Source organism: Schistocerca nitens, chromosome 2, assembly GCF_023898315.1.
Source record: "Schistocerca nitens isolate TAMUIC-IGC-003100 chromosome 2, iqSchNite1.1, whole genome shotgun sequence".
Lineage (NCBI taxonomy): Eukaryota > Metazoa > Arthropoda > Insecta > Orthoptera > Acrididae > Schistocerca > Schistocerca nitens.
This window is the reverse complement of record NC_064615.1, coordinates 386,860,217-386,874,016: the sequence shown is the minus strand read 5'-3', so window position 1 is coordinate 386,874,016 and position 13,800 is coordinate 386,860,217. Positions and strand designations below refer to the sequence as shown.

General features: G+C 44.2%; 1 pseudogene; it reads left to right on the top strand.

Moving 5' to 3' along the window:
* LOC126235042 (agrin-like) overlaps window positions 1-13,800 on the top strand; it is a 350,234-nt pseudogene that overhangs the window by 123,766 nt on the left and 212,668 nt on the right.

Sequence of the window (13,800 nt, the reverse complement as noted above, 5' to 3'; positions counted from 1 at the left end):
ACATCCTACGCTCTCCCTGTTGCAGCTAACGCACTCGAAACGTGGCTTCTATAAAATAAAGTGGACAATGGCTAGTCGTTCACAGAAAAGTCTACATATTCTTTTAATTTTGTGTCCGACTGGAGAACATGTTTTAACTACGTAGCGCTTTTTTCTTTTTTTTTCCTCCGAATACCTCTGTTAGGTTTCTTTTGAGTTCTTGATCATTCGAATTCCATTCTCATATTTTGTTCCTAGAATTTTACTCAAAATGTTTCTTTCTTGTCTTTCGATATTTTTGATTTGAGATCTGCTGCCAGTTTCATATGCGCAAAATTCTTCTGTTTTAACAATCGTATTGTAATGTCGTGATTTTGCATTTTGTAATAGAGAATTTTTATTGTAATTGCTCCAAGTGAATTTGTACAATCTTCTTAGTTTTACAGTTCTTTATCTGCTAGCTTCCCGACTTATCCAATCAGCTCATTAATCTCACCTAAATGTCTGAACTTGTCTACAGTTGGAAGACTTTCCCGAATCTGTTGACTGAAGGTTGGTTGTTGAAACCAAACAAGTTCAAAGATCACCGTATAATGCCACTATACTTATTGGATGTAATTAATCAGCCGACTTCATACAAGCGAGACGCAAGGCTGAGCGTCTGCTGCGGATGCTGAACAATTTGTGCCTGCCCTGACAATCGCCAGTCAAATGACTGAGTTCGCCCCAACGCTGGCGTACTTTGATACACGCCTTAACTTCGCACCACAAAATATACGTAAGCCTTTAATTACAACTGCTGTAACTTGATTTATATGGTACTTCCATGTCTTCCCAGTCGCTCCTCGCTGTAGCATGTAACTTGTATGAAAGCAACGGGGCGTCTCCCCTTCATTTGATACCAAACAATCCAGACAGCTGGCGTCCCTGTGGCAACTATAGAGGGCCGACATTGAGCTGAGTAAAAGTCTATAACCAAATATGTAGCAAGACTTTTCTGCAATTTATCGAAGAAGCACTGCGGTGACTGCACTTGTGCTTCGTACACATAAATGATGGCATAATCTTCCAAAGGTCTCATGACTACGGGATCCTCATAAATCCGGAGAAATGTGTCATCGGTGCTAAACAAAATAACGTTCCTGGGATTACTAGTTTCCGCAACCGTACGTGTCCACCAGCTGAGATCATCGTCGCACTTACCCAGTCGCAAGAACGGCGCGATAATCTTTCGCCGTCTTTTATTAACCCGAGCTACTGAGGATGCAGTTATAAGAGTCGAAAAACACGAAATAGAAGCAACAGATGATAGGGTAGTGAGACAGGTTTGCACCCTATCATCGATCTTACCCACTCTATACATTGTGCTGGCAGTAAAGGGAGAAGAAATTAAAACTTTGAGGTTTGCTGATGACATTGTAGTTCTATAGGAAACAGCAAAGAATTTTGTTAGTCAGTCGAACGGAATGGATACTTCTTGACAAGAGGTATAAGGCGAACGTCAACACAAGTATTACATGGGTAAAGGCGTATGGGAAAATTACCGGTCCTGTCACAGTAATGTGGCCACCACCTATGTTCGACATCAACGTGCTGTAACCACTCACAGACGGCAAGTGGTAGCACTAGCAGTGGTGATACACGAAGCGTGTGGGGGGGGGGGGGGGGTTTGACGCAGGAAACAATGCAGTCGTTGTCATACTGCGCAAACAGAGCGATTTACCTGATGTCCAAAAGGGCATGATCATTGACTTTCGAGCCAAGGGTGGAAGCTTTTCCGAAATGGCTAAGTTTGTAAACTGTTCGAGTGTCACCCTGGTTAAAATATACCGAACATGGCAAAATGGCGCTATCCAAAACTGGCGCCGAGGCAACTGTGGTGTACAGTAGCAGTAGACAAAAGAGGTGAACGACGGCTGTAGAGATGCGTACGGGTGAACAGACGAGGAACTGTTGAGCAACTGACCGCCGACATGAACCAAGGGCTAACAGCGGTGTCTCCTCAACGACCGTTCAGTGAGCGTTGCTGAGTATGGGCCTCTGCAACAGGTGCCTGGTCTATGCACCAACGCTGGCTGCTGTTTGTCAGCGACGAATGCTGAAATTTTCACGCCGATACCGCAACTGGGCGTCCACTGAGTGGCATTTTCAGATGAATCACGTTTTGTGCTACATTGGACAGACGACTGCTGGCGTGTACGACTTGAAATGTATGGAAGAAAACACCCTGCAACAGCCGTCGGCAAGGTCCAGGCTGGAGGAAGGAGGGTCATGGTCTGGGGAATATTTTACTGGCATTCCTTCGGTGATTTCCCTATTCTGGAAGGCGCACTGTATCAACACAAGTATGCTTGTCCATGTCCACTCCTACATGCAGTTTGGTTTTCGTCAGTATGCTACAGAAGAATGCTGAAGATTAGATGGGTAGATCACATAACTAATGAAGAGGTATTGAACAGAATTGGGGAGAAGAGGAGATGTGGCACAACTTGACTAGAAGAAGAGATCGGTTGGTAGGACATGTTCTCAGGCATCAAGGGATCACCAGTTTAGTACTGAAGGAAAGCGTGGAGGGTAAAAATGGTAGAGGGAGACCAAGAGATGAATACACTAAACAGATTCAGAAGGATGTAGGTTGCAGTAGATACTGGGAGATGAAGAAGCTTGCACAGGATAGGGTAGCATGAAGAGCTGCATCAAACCAGTCTCTGGAGTGAAGACCACAACAACAACATGGTGGCATCAATCAGTAGGACAGTGGAACGTGTCATACAGCTCGCAGTATACGTGCGTGGTTCGAAGAGCACCAGGACGAGTTTACTGTACTCTCCTGGCCACCATACTCTCCGGATAGAAACCCAGTCGAGAGTCTGTGGGACTACCTCAGACGGGTTGCTCCCCCCGTGGATCCTCAACAGAGAAACGTAGCTCAGTTGGCCACGGCACTGGAGTCGGCGTGGCTCCACGTGCCTGTCTGTACCTTCCAGAACCTCATGCTTCTTTTTCCACAGTTCAGTACGACTTCTTCCTGTTTTCAAGCTTGATGTGTGTTCAGTTTTTGACGGGCTATCCACTGGGCCATTTTACCACTAAATCTGCGGGGGAGTTTCCCTTGTCAGGAGACTGTAGGGGAACAAGTGGCTGGTGCAGAGCCTTGTTCGCCAGCCGTGTGACGGCGTCCTGCTTGCAGGGATGGAGGTGAAGCCGTGCAACGGGGAGCCGCCGCTGGTGGACGAGGAGACGGGCAGGGAGTACGACTGCGGCAGCGGGCCAGCTCGCCAGGACTGCCCCTCGGGCAGCTACTGCCACCAGACCGCGTTCTTCGCTCGCTGCTGCCGCAAGGGTAAGCGCCTGGGCCGCTGCGCCAGTAGCCTGCTGAGCCCGAGCACGTGTTATAATGCCACAGACCCCACTACACAGACTGGCTGACGGAACTTCGTGTCTGAGATCAAATGACAAGACACGTCCTACTTTAATGTTTTCCTCGATTGCTAATGGGTTGGTGCATAAGTTCGTAGCGTTTTTCCGTAAGTTCGAGAGCTACACGTAACAGAAACTTTAGTCCTCAATCATACACTACTGGCCATTAAAATTGCTACACCACGAAGATGACGTGTTACAGACGCGAAATTTAACCGACAGGAAGAAGATGCTATGAATGCAAATGATCAGCTTTTCAGAGCAATCACACAATGTTGGCGCCGGTGGCGACACCTACACCGTGTTGACATGAGGAAAGTTTCCACCCGATTTCTCATACACAAACAGCATTTGACCAGCGTTGTCTGGGGAAACGTTGTTGTGATGCCTCGTGTAAGGAGGAGAAATGCGTACCATCACGTTTCCGACTTTGATAAATGTCGGATTGTAGCCTATCGCGATTGCGGTTACCGTATCGCGACATTGCTGCTCGCGTTGGTCGAGATCCGATGACTGTTAGCAGAATATGGAATCGGTGGCTTCAGGAGGGTAATACGGAACGCCTTGCTGGATCCCAAGGGTCACGTATCACTAGCAGTCGAGATGACAGGCATCTTATCCACATGGCTGTAACGGATCGTGCAGCCACGTCTCGATCCTTGAGTCAACAGATGGGGACGTTTGCCAGACAACAACCATCAGCACGAACAGTTCGACGACGTTTGCAGCAGCATCGAATATCAGCTCGGAGACCATGGCTGCAGTTATCCTTGACGCTGCATCACAGGCAGGAGCGCCTGCGATGGTGTACTCAACGACGAACCTGGGTGCACAAATGGCAAAACGTCATTTTTTCGGATAAATCCAGGTTCTCTTTACAGCATCATGATGGTCGCATCCGTGTTTGGCGACATCGCGGTGAATGCACATTCGAAGCGTGTATTCGTCATCGCCATACTGACGTATCACCCGGCGTGATTGTATGGGGTACCATTGGTTACACGTCTCGGTCACCTCGTGTTCGCATTGACGGCACTGTGAACAGTGGACGTTACATTTCAGATGCGTTGCGACTCGTGGCTCTACCCTTCATTCGATTCCTGCGAAACCCTACATTTCAGCAGGATAATGCACGACCGCATGTTGCAGGTCCTGTACGGGCCTTTCTGGATACAGAAAATGTTCGACTGCTGCCCTGGCCAGCATACCCTCCAGATCTCTCACCAACTGAAAACGTCTCGTCAATGGCGGCCGAGCAACTGGCTCGTCACAATACGCCAGTCACTACTCTTGATGAACTGTTGTATCGTGTTGAAACTTCATGGGCAGCTGTACCTGTACACGCCATCCAAGCTCTGTTTGAATCAATGCCCAGGCGTATCGAGGCCGTTATTACGGCCAGAGGTGGTGATTCTGGGTACTGATTTCTCAGGATCTATGCACCCACATTGCGTGCAAATGTAATCACATGTCAGTTCTAGTATAATATATCTTTCCAATGAATACCCGTTTATCATCTGCATTTCTTCTTGGTGTAGCAATTTTAATGGGCAGTAGTGTTTATTCTGCTTCACTCGGTCTAAGGCGCTGCAGTCGTGGGCTGTGCGGCTGATCCCGGCGGAGGTTCGAGTCCTCCCTCGGGCATGGTTGTGTGTGTTTGTCCTTAGGATAATTTAGGTTAAGTAGTGTGTAAGCTTAGGAACTGATGACCTTAGCAGTTAAGTCCCATAAGATTTCACACACATTTTAACATTTTTCTGCTTCACTATTTACAACAGTCTGCCAACACTGGAGTAAATTTTCCGTTTCACGACTGCACAAAACACGTGCTTTTGAGGCGAAGGAGTCGTCGACCCGTGTTCGTTGCACATTTTCATCCGGGTAGGAAGTTCTTTGAAGGTTGTTGCACAGAGAGTGGAAAAGGTGAAAATCTGAGGGCGCAAGATCAGGTGAATAAGGTTCAGAATGCAGATCGTTAATAGTGGAGTAGTGTGTCTTTACGCAGTCTTCCTGGTCGTTGTTCTTGGACTGCGTCCGCAAGACGTCTCAGTTCAAAAATGGTTCAAATGGCTCTGAGCACTATGGGACTCAACTGCTGAGGTTATTAGTCCCCTAGAACTTAGAACTAGTTAAACCTAACTAACCTAAGGACATCACAAACATCCATGCCCGAGGCAGGATTCGAACCTGCGACCGGAGCGGTCTTGCGGTTCCAGACTGCAGCGCCTTTAACCGCACGGCCACTTCGGCCGGCTCCCCACTTGGGTGCCAAAGCGAACTCTCCCAGCACAGCGCACGCGCCAACACATCCGCACAGCTGCGATACAAACCACCTGCGAGAACCGCGGGGGCGACCGAGCAACGTCTCAGTTGTTGACAATAAATGTCAGCAGTGATGGTTACACCTCAGGGAAGCAATTCATGGTACATCACACCATCGCTGTTCCATCATATACATAACAATTTCTTTTTTGGATGCGCGCAGTTCTTTGTACAGGGAGTTACTCCTTTGTTTGGGCTCGACCATTCCTTTCTTTTCCTTATGTTGGCACAAAGACGCCATTTCTTGTCAACTGCAACGATACAGGATAGGAATGGTCGGAGTTGTTCACGAACCAATCGATGACGAGCAAGCAGAGAGACACGTAGGGCCATCCTCTGATTTTTGTGATTTTGGCTCACACCCAAAGCTCCAGATGTCAGACTCTCAGATCTGTATCAAACGTTATACGTCGATAAGAGCGTCAGCCAAAATTCCGATTTATTTCGTAATATGTGCTGTCGTAAAGCAGAACGGACGTAAAAGTTCATTAAAAGCAACACTAGAACTACGGAGCACACCAAAAGCATGACTGTGGGCACCTATTAAGTGTTGCATCCGTGGGGAAGTTGGGAAACCGGTAGATCCTCATACAAGCGGACCGTGGTTCAAACCTCACTGGCAAAATTTTTTTTAATGTATTATGCGTGAAAGTCTTATACGGGACAAAGTGTTTATGACATGTAAAAGGGCTGTTTGGAGTTTACAGTAATGTTCTCTTGGCAGTCTCCTCTCACTTCGTTTCTTCGAAAGTAGTAAACCTATGGAGAACATTTGTAGTTGTACGGAATATACTAACAGAACACAAAAATAAAGAAACCATTGCACCACACATGCAGAAGTAATAGTAATAATAATAATTAATAATACACAAAATAATAAGATCAATAATAAGTACGTAACGTTCGCCTAAAGTAGTGATGGCCTAGTGCCAAAAGAACATTGCTCCAAACTCCGAAAAGTACTTTTACATGTCAGGAAAATGCTCTCTCACACTACAGTTTCACGCTTAAACAGGTAAAAAAATTGCCATCAGTGGGGCTAGAATGTCGGATCTTTGGTACGACGACCAAACGCTCTACCTCCTCAGCCACGCAAGATATACAGAAAGATAACTTATAGATACGCTCTTCCTGTGCTCCGTAGCTATGGCGATACTTTTAATTACCGTTTACGCATCTCCCACTCGACGATAGCATACAGCACGAACTATATCGGTGTTTTGGTTCGTACTCTATCGACATAAATCATTTCGTACCGACCTGAGTGTCTTATATCTGGAGGTTTGTATGCTAGAGCATGCGGTGCCCATACGCCCGATTTCTGACCCTTTCCCATTGCCTGCAAATGTCGCATGTTGGTGGAATGACCGCAGTTCATCACATTTGCCAGTTCTCGGGTACACTGATGTGGATTATTATGGATTAGTGTGTTTAAACGATCTGCATCAACCCCGAAGGTCTACTCGAACGTGGAAAGTCATTAATGTCAGAACGACCTTCTTAAAAGGAGCAAATCATTTTCTTGTCGTACTCTGTCAAATGGCATTTTTCCCAGACACGGAGCAAACGTTTCTGGCTGCCTCCCTTGCTGTCACCCCTCTGTGAAACTCAAACAGATAATACGTCGGAAATGTTCCAAATTCTCCATTTGGCACTCCATTTTCTAGTGTCCAAAGCTCCAGTCACTATCTGCAAATGACAATATGTTAACTCCAAATGACAGTAAGTGAACTCAAATAGCAACAATGAACTACAAATAAAAAACGGAAGTCGATAAATAAACCCATGGCAAACGGAATACCAACATGCAAAACAAAAACGCTACGATATTATGCATTAACCTAATATAAAGCGCTCAAGGAGCCCCGTCGATCTGATTGAGGTTCTCTCTCATCCACACTTGTTTTGTATGCTTGTTTCGTCTACCCCCTTTCGTTCATTCTCTCTATTTGTCCAAATCATCTCAACATACCTTTATCGTTGCTTGAAACTACATCTGCTTTCTCTCCACAAAGCTCCCTAAAATTAACTTATACTGTAGTTAAAGTTTTAAGTCTTTGTTAAATTACAGGTACTTTGAACGAAACTTGATATCAATTTAACAATGTTATTTGTTTGTATCAAGAAAATTAAATCATGACAAAGGCAGCCGGCCGCTGTGACCGAGCGGTTCTAGGCGCTTCAGTCCGGAACCGCGCTGCTGCTATGGTCGCAGGCTCGAATCCTGCTTCGGGCATGGATGTGTGTGATGTCCTTAGGTTAGTTAGGTTTAAGTAGTTCTAAGTCTAGGGGACTGATGACCTCAGATGTTAAGTCCCATAGTGCTCAGAGCCATTGGACCATTTTTTTTTTTTGTTTCTTTTTCGTGACGAACGACGCGGGATTGTCTGTAAGCTCCTCGATTATTTGTCTCTTAAATCCAGCAACTACATTTCAAAGTGAGCAATATCAATATTAGAGAGAGAAAAACTTAATTCGTTTACAGTAGCAGTAAGAGATTTTTTTTGCCCGCATATGGTGCTTTGCGGAAAGAGCCATACTCAAATGGTCAAAGACCTGTATGAGGTTTGCAGGCCGCGGTTTGCCGACCACGGACTTAGAGATATCGTAGGAGACATAAACTTGCCGCTCTAATCTCCAGTACCTATCAGTTACCTGTAACAACCGCACACACTTCAAAACAAAGGGGGCCCCGTCCATTTGCGTCGAAGGTCACAGTGGACTCGAGGTAGTATATCTGCCTCTAAAATGGAAGTCTCGTATTCTAGTGCCGCCTCAGGCATCAACGAGCGTTTTAAATGTCCCATTAAAGAGTAGTGCAGTGATCACGGTGGTCTTTGACTGGTAATCAAATGATCCAGTTTCATGTGTTGGAACCCAATCACTGCTTAATCTGAATAAAAGCAATCAGCAAATTCTGGTACAAGTAGTCAACCTCTTTCGGCCAACGACCTTGTCAAAGAGGGCAGAGGAGTGGACGTTTGGGCACCCTCTTGCTCCTGGGCTGGGAAACTGCCCCTAAAGGACGGAAGAATAACTATACGAGAATGTAGAAATGAAGACTAAGTAAATCCTGCATTAATGACACATCATGAATATCCACAGGAAATGATGACCTCACCTGGCAAAATATTATGGTTTAGCCTACTGCCCCCATCGCATCCCCGAGAGCAGGTTGCCAAGGGAAGGATGATCATCAGAAAATGTTGAAAGCCAACGAAAGGGTAACATTCTGCTAGTCGGAGTGTGGATATCATAAGTATAATGTGGTAGCAAAGCAAGGTAATCTTAAAAGGGAAACCCGAAAGGTCACTCTAGATATAATAGAACTGAGTGAATTGAAATGGAAAGAAGATAGGGGTTTTTGTGCAAACGAATATACACTGATAAGCCAAAACATTATGAGCACTGCCCACCGCGACGTTGAATGCCGCCTGGCGACGTTGCAGGCACATTAAGCGGTAGCAAAAGTATGTAAGCGGAGCAGACACGGAAGGGGAATCACCCTAGCGAAGATTTGGGCTGCAAAGGGGGAATTCCATTGAGATAAACGACTTTGCCAAAGGGGCAGCCGGCCGAAGTGGCCGTGCGGTTCTAGGCGCTGCAGTCTGGAACCGCGAGACCGCTACGGTCGCAGGTTCGAATCCTGCCTCGCGCATGGATGTGTGTGATGTCCCTAGGTTAGTTAGGTTTAACTAGTTCTAAGTTCTAGGGGACTAATGACCTCAGAAGTTGAGTCCCATAGTGCTCAGAGCCATTTGAACCATTTGACAAAGGGGCAGATTATTATTACGCAGATCCGGTGAACGAGTATCTCGAAAGCAACGAAGCTGGTCGAATATTTACGTGCTACTCTCGTGAACATCTACGGAAAGAGGCAGAGGGACAGTGAAACCCATGGTTGGAAGTCCACAGCTTTTCACAGAACGTGGGGTTCGAAGGCTTGTCTGCTGTGTAATTAAGGTAGATGGTGATCTGTGGCATCTCTGCTGAAAGAGCACAATGCTGGTGCACGTACAAGATTTTAGAGCACACCGTTCATCGTACGTTGTCGAACATGGAGCTCCGCGGCAGACCACCCCTGCGTGTTCACATGTTGACCCCACGACATCATCAGTTACGATTGCAGTGGGTATGGAACCAATGGGATTCGACAGTCGATCAATCGTAACGTCTCGGCCCTTCGGCTGAATCACATTTTGGCTACACTAGGTCGATCGATGGTCGTCTCCGCAAACGCCGTCATCGAGGTGAACGGCGACGTGAAACATGCAGCGCGCCACGGACGCAGGCTGGTGGGATGCTATAGGAGACATTCTCCTGCGCTTGCATGGCACCTGTGGTAGTAATCGAAGACACGCTGGCAACTGCGAAACACCTGCATCCCTTCTGCTTGACATCTTTCCGCACGGTGACATCATCTTTCAGCGGTATAACTGACCGTTAATGTATCGGAGTCAAATTCGCCTGATGTAAATTCTATGGAACCCATCTGGGTCGCTATTGGGCGTCATCACCGCGTACGCAAATCAGCGGCCCGTTACTTATGCGAATTACGTGAACTGTAGATAGACATCTCTTGCCACATACCTCCACAAACCTACCAACAAACTATTGGATCCCTTATATGTGGAATCAGTTATGTATTTCGCACCAAAGACGGAAAACAGTCTATTAAGAAGGTGGTCATAATGTTTTGGCTCATCAGTGCATATTTCTGATAGGGTTATGTGCAGTACAGATATCGCACATGACGTACTAAATCATAACGATAGGATACTACATAGCAACAAAGCGCAATGTTCATTGCATGAATAAGATAGACTAGATTTATTTTACTTGCGTTCTGTTAGTAACCTTGTGTGCAGTATTGCCAACTATACGGTTACGACCGTGTATTTACGGTAGGCCTTTATGAGTAAGAGTAGATTAATAGGCCTTTTTGATTATGTAAATAAATCGATTAAATATATCGGTTAATCGTGTCATAATAACCGATTATTCAGTTCATTGTTTTGTTACGTCTTTATTTTTAGATCTGTTAGGCATGCCCCTAAAATTATTTTTTTATGACAAAATGATTTGTTCTACAACAAATGAAGACATGCTATCACACTTATATTTCTCTTTTTGCAACGAACAGTAGAAGCTCAGTTTTATGAAACACATAGTTATCACTTTTTATTCTCAGCAGAAATACTGATAGCCTGGGGAGAGCCGGCCATGACAAAATTCTTCCATCTGGTGAGCAAAATGTATGAGACAGGCGAAATATCCTCAGACTTCAAGAAGAGTACAATAATTTTAGTTTCAAATAAAGCAGATGCTGACAGGTGCGAAAATTATCGAACTATCAGTTTAATAAGTCACAGCTGCAAAATACTAACACGAATTCCTTATAGACGAATGGAAAAACTGGTAGAAGCCGACCTCGGGGAATATCAATTAGGATTCGAAAATGTAGGAACTTATCTTAGAAGATAGGTAAAGGAAAGGCACACCTACGTTTAAGCATTTGTAGACTTAGTGAAAGCTTTGGACAATGTTGACTGGAATGCTCTCTTTCACATTCTATATGTGGCAGGGCTAAAATACAGGGAGCGAAAGACTATTTACAATTTGAATGTAAACCAGTTGGCAGTTGTAAGAGTCGATGGGCACAAAAGGGAAGCAGTGGTTGAGAAGGGAATGAGGCAGCGTTGTAACCTGTCCCCAATGTTATTCAAGCTGTATATTGAGCAAACAGTAAGGAAACAAAAGAAAAATCTGGAGTAGGAATTAAAATCCAGAGAAAAGAAATAAAGACCTTGAGGTTTGCCGATGACATTGTAATTCTGTAAGAGACAGCAAAGGACTTGGAAGAACATTTGAACGGAATGGACAGTGTCTTGAAAGGAGGAAATAAGATGAACGTCAACAAAAGCAAAACGAGTATATGGAATGTAGTCGAACTCAATCAGGCAATGCTGAAAGAATTAGATTAGGAAATGAGACACTTAAAGTATTAGATGAGTATTTGCTATTTGGGCAGCAAAATATCTGATGATGGTCGAAGTAGAGAGGATACAAAATGTACACTGGCAATGGCAAGGAAAGCGTTTGTGAAGAAGAGAGACTTGTTAACATCGAGTATAAATTTGCGTGTCAGGAAGTCTTTTCCGAAAGTATTTGTATGAAGTGTAGCCAAAAATGAAACATGGACGATAAACAGTTTAGACAAGAAGAGAATAAAAGCTTTTGAAATGTGGTGCTACAGAAGAATGATGAAACGTGTTTTTTGTTTTCTTTCCTTGAAATAGGATGAGTTTCCTTTTCCACTGAAATGTTAATAACGCTGGCCATTATTCATGTAGGCTACAACCAAAAGGGCTTCACAAGTATGTAAGCGAAAACATTCCTTTCGAGGGATTGAGTGGAAAACAAGTTGGTCAAAGCATTCATATAACATGTTACGGTCACAGATTTGTGTCAGTCGTTTATCTCACATTAAATGAAACCACTGAAACTCATTGTGTCATATAGCTGACGTGGTTCCTGAGACTTAATTCATTCGCGGCAATCCTATCTCAAACACCCAAGGGTGGGGACACTACCAAGTGTTTGCCCCGGTTCAGAAATGTTGTAGATCCGGGGCTGTGTTGCTCATATTCTGCTTGATTTTTGCTCGAATCCGTAATATTGGATGGTCTAAATGATTCCTTTTTTTTCGTATAAAACAGGAGCTGGTTTCATCGCATTGTGTTCTGTGGACATTTTGTTCCTGCCAACGAATCAATTTTTGAATGCGTGATTTCAGTGTGTTGTGAATAGTCTGTATTGTTCGTATTCTATTTTATTTTTCTTAGCATCCATTTTTATACTTCTTCGCATTTAATGGAGATCTCCATTAGCAACTTTTGACAGAAATGTTGTTCGACTTTATTACCACTTGTCAAAGAATGAGTAACTAATTCTGCGTTGATTGGTATTGCTTATTGTCACTGAATGCCCCACACAACATAGTGGTTTGCAGACATATATGTAGATGTAGATGGGAATGCTTTGTTGTTCTAGTGACCAGAGCAAACGCTAAAAATACAACTATAGTTACGCAGATGCGTCCACACGTTATTAACAGGTACTACAGGCAATGTATTTTAACAGAAATCAACATACTGGGAGTTCTCCATTAAATGCGAGAAAATACAAGCAACAGCTGTGAACAAAAATAAAATGGAATACAAGCAATATGCTTACAACGCGTTTAAATCGAGCAGTTCACACACTGATACGTGTGCAGTAGAGATGGGCAAACTGAAACACGTAAATGTTTCGAAACAAATGAAACAGTACAATGTAATGTTTCGATACTCTGTTTCGAAACAATGAAACAGTTTGTGCTTTGTAATTTAATAAGCCTACACATTTTATTATCTTGAATGTCTACTGTATAAGTATGTCCATATAAACACAAATGAGGTGCGAGAGCGCTAATCATATCGCAGAAAGTATGAAACTATCACTTAGGCGTCTTGGCAGTTTCGTATTTCATGCAGCAAATGCGCTGCTTTCGTGTCGTGTGACTTTCATACTTTTCAATTGGCTGAGGGCAGCCACAGCTGAAGACAGAAGAACCACCACGAACGGAACTAGGGAGCAAACTGCAGAAACAACGGATATGCTACTGGGATTCCCACATTCCGTTCGTATGGGTAATATATCCATCCTGCTAATTTCCATGCACACAAAGAGAATCATTGTGGATAATAGGCACAGTGGCTATAGACTCACAAACAACGCCTAATAATTCGAATAAATAACAAAATATAACAGAAAAATTTTTGTCTTTCAAGGTATTTCGAACCGTTCACCATGCTCCCCAGCCCTTCCCGTTCACCATTACACTATCAGTGATAAGTCAAACAGATTGCTTGCAATGATACCTACATCAAATTTATGTATATGTCTAATAACTGTCACTCTGCACCTTTTTTTATTCAAAATGTTGTAGGCTTACTTGCGTTTCTTAATATGATTACTTTAGATGAACAGAGAAGCGTATGTTATCAAAAAGTGTAATTTAACTGAATGAATTTCACA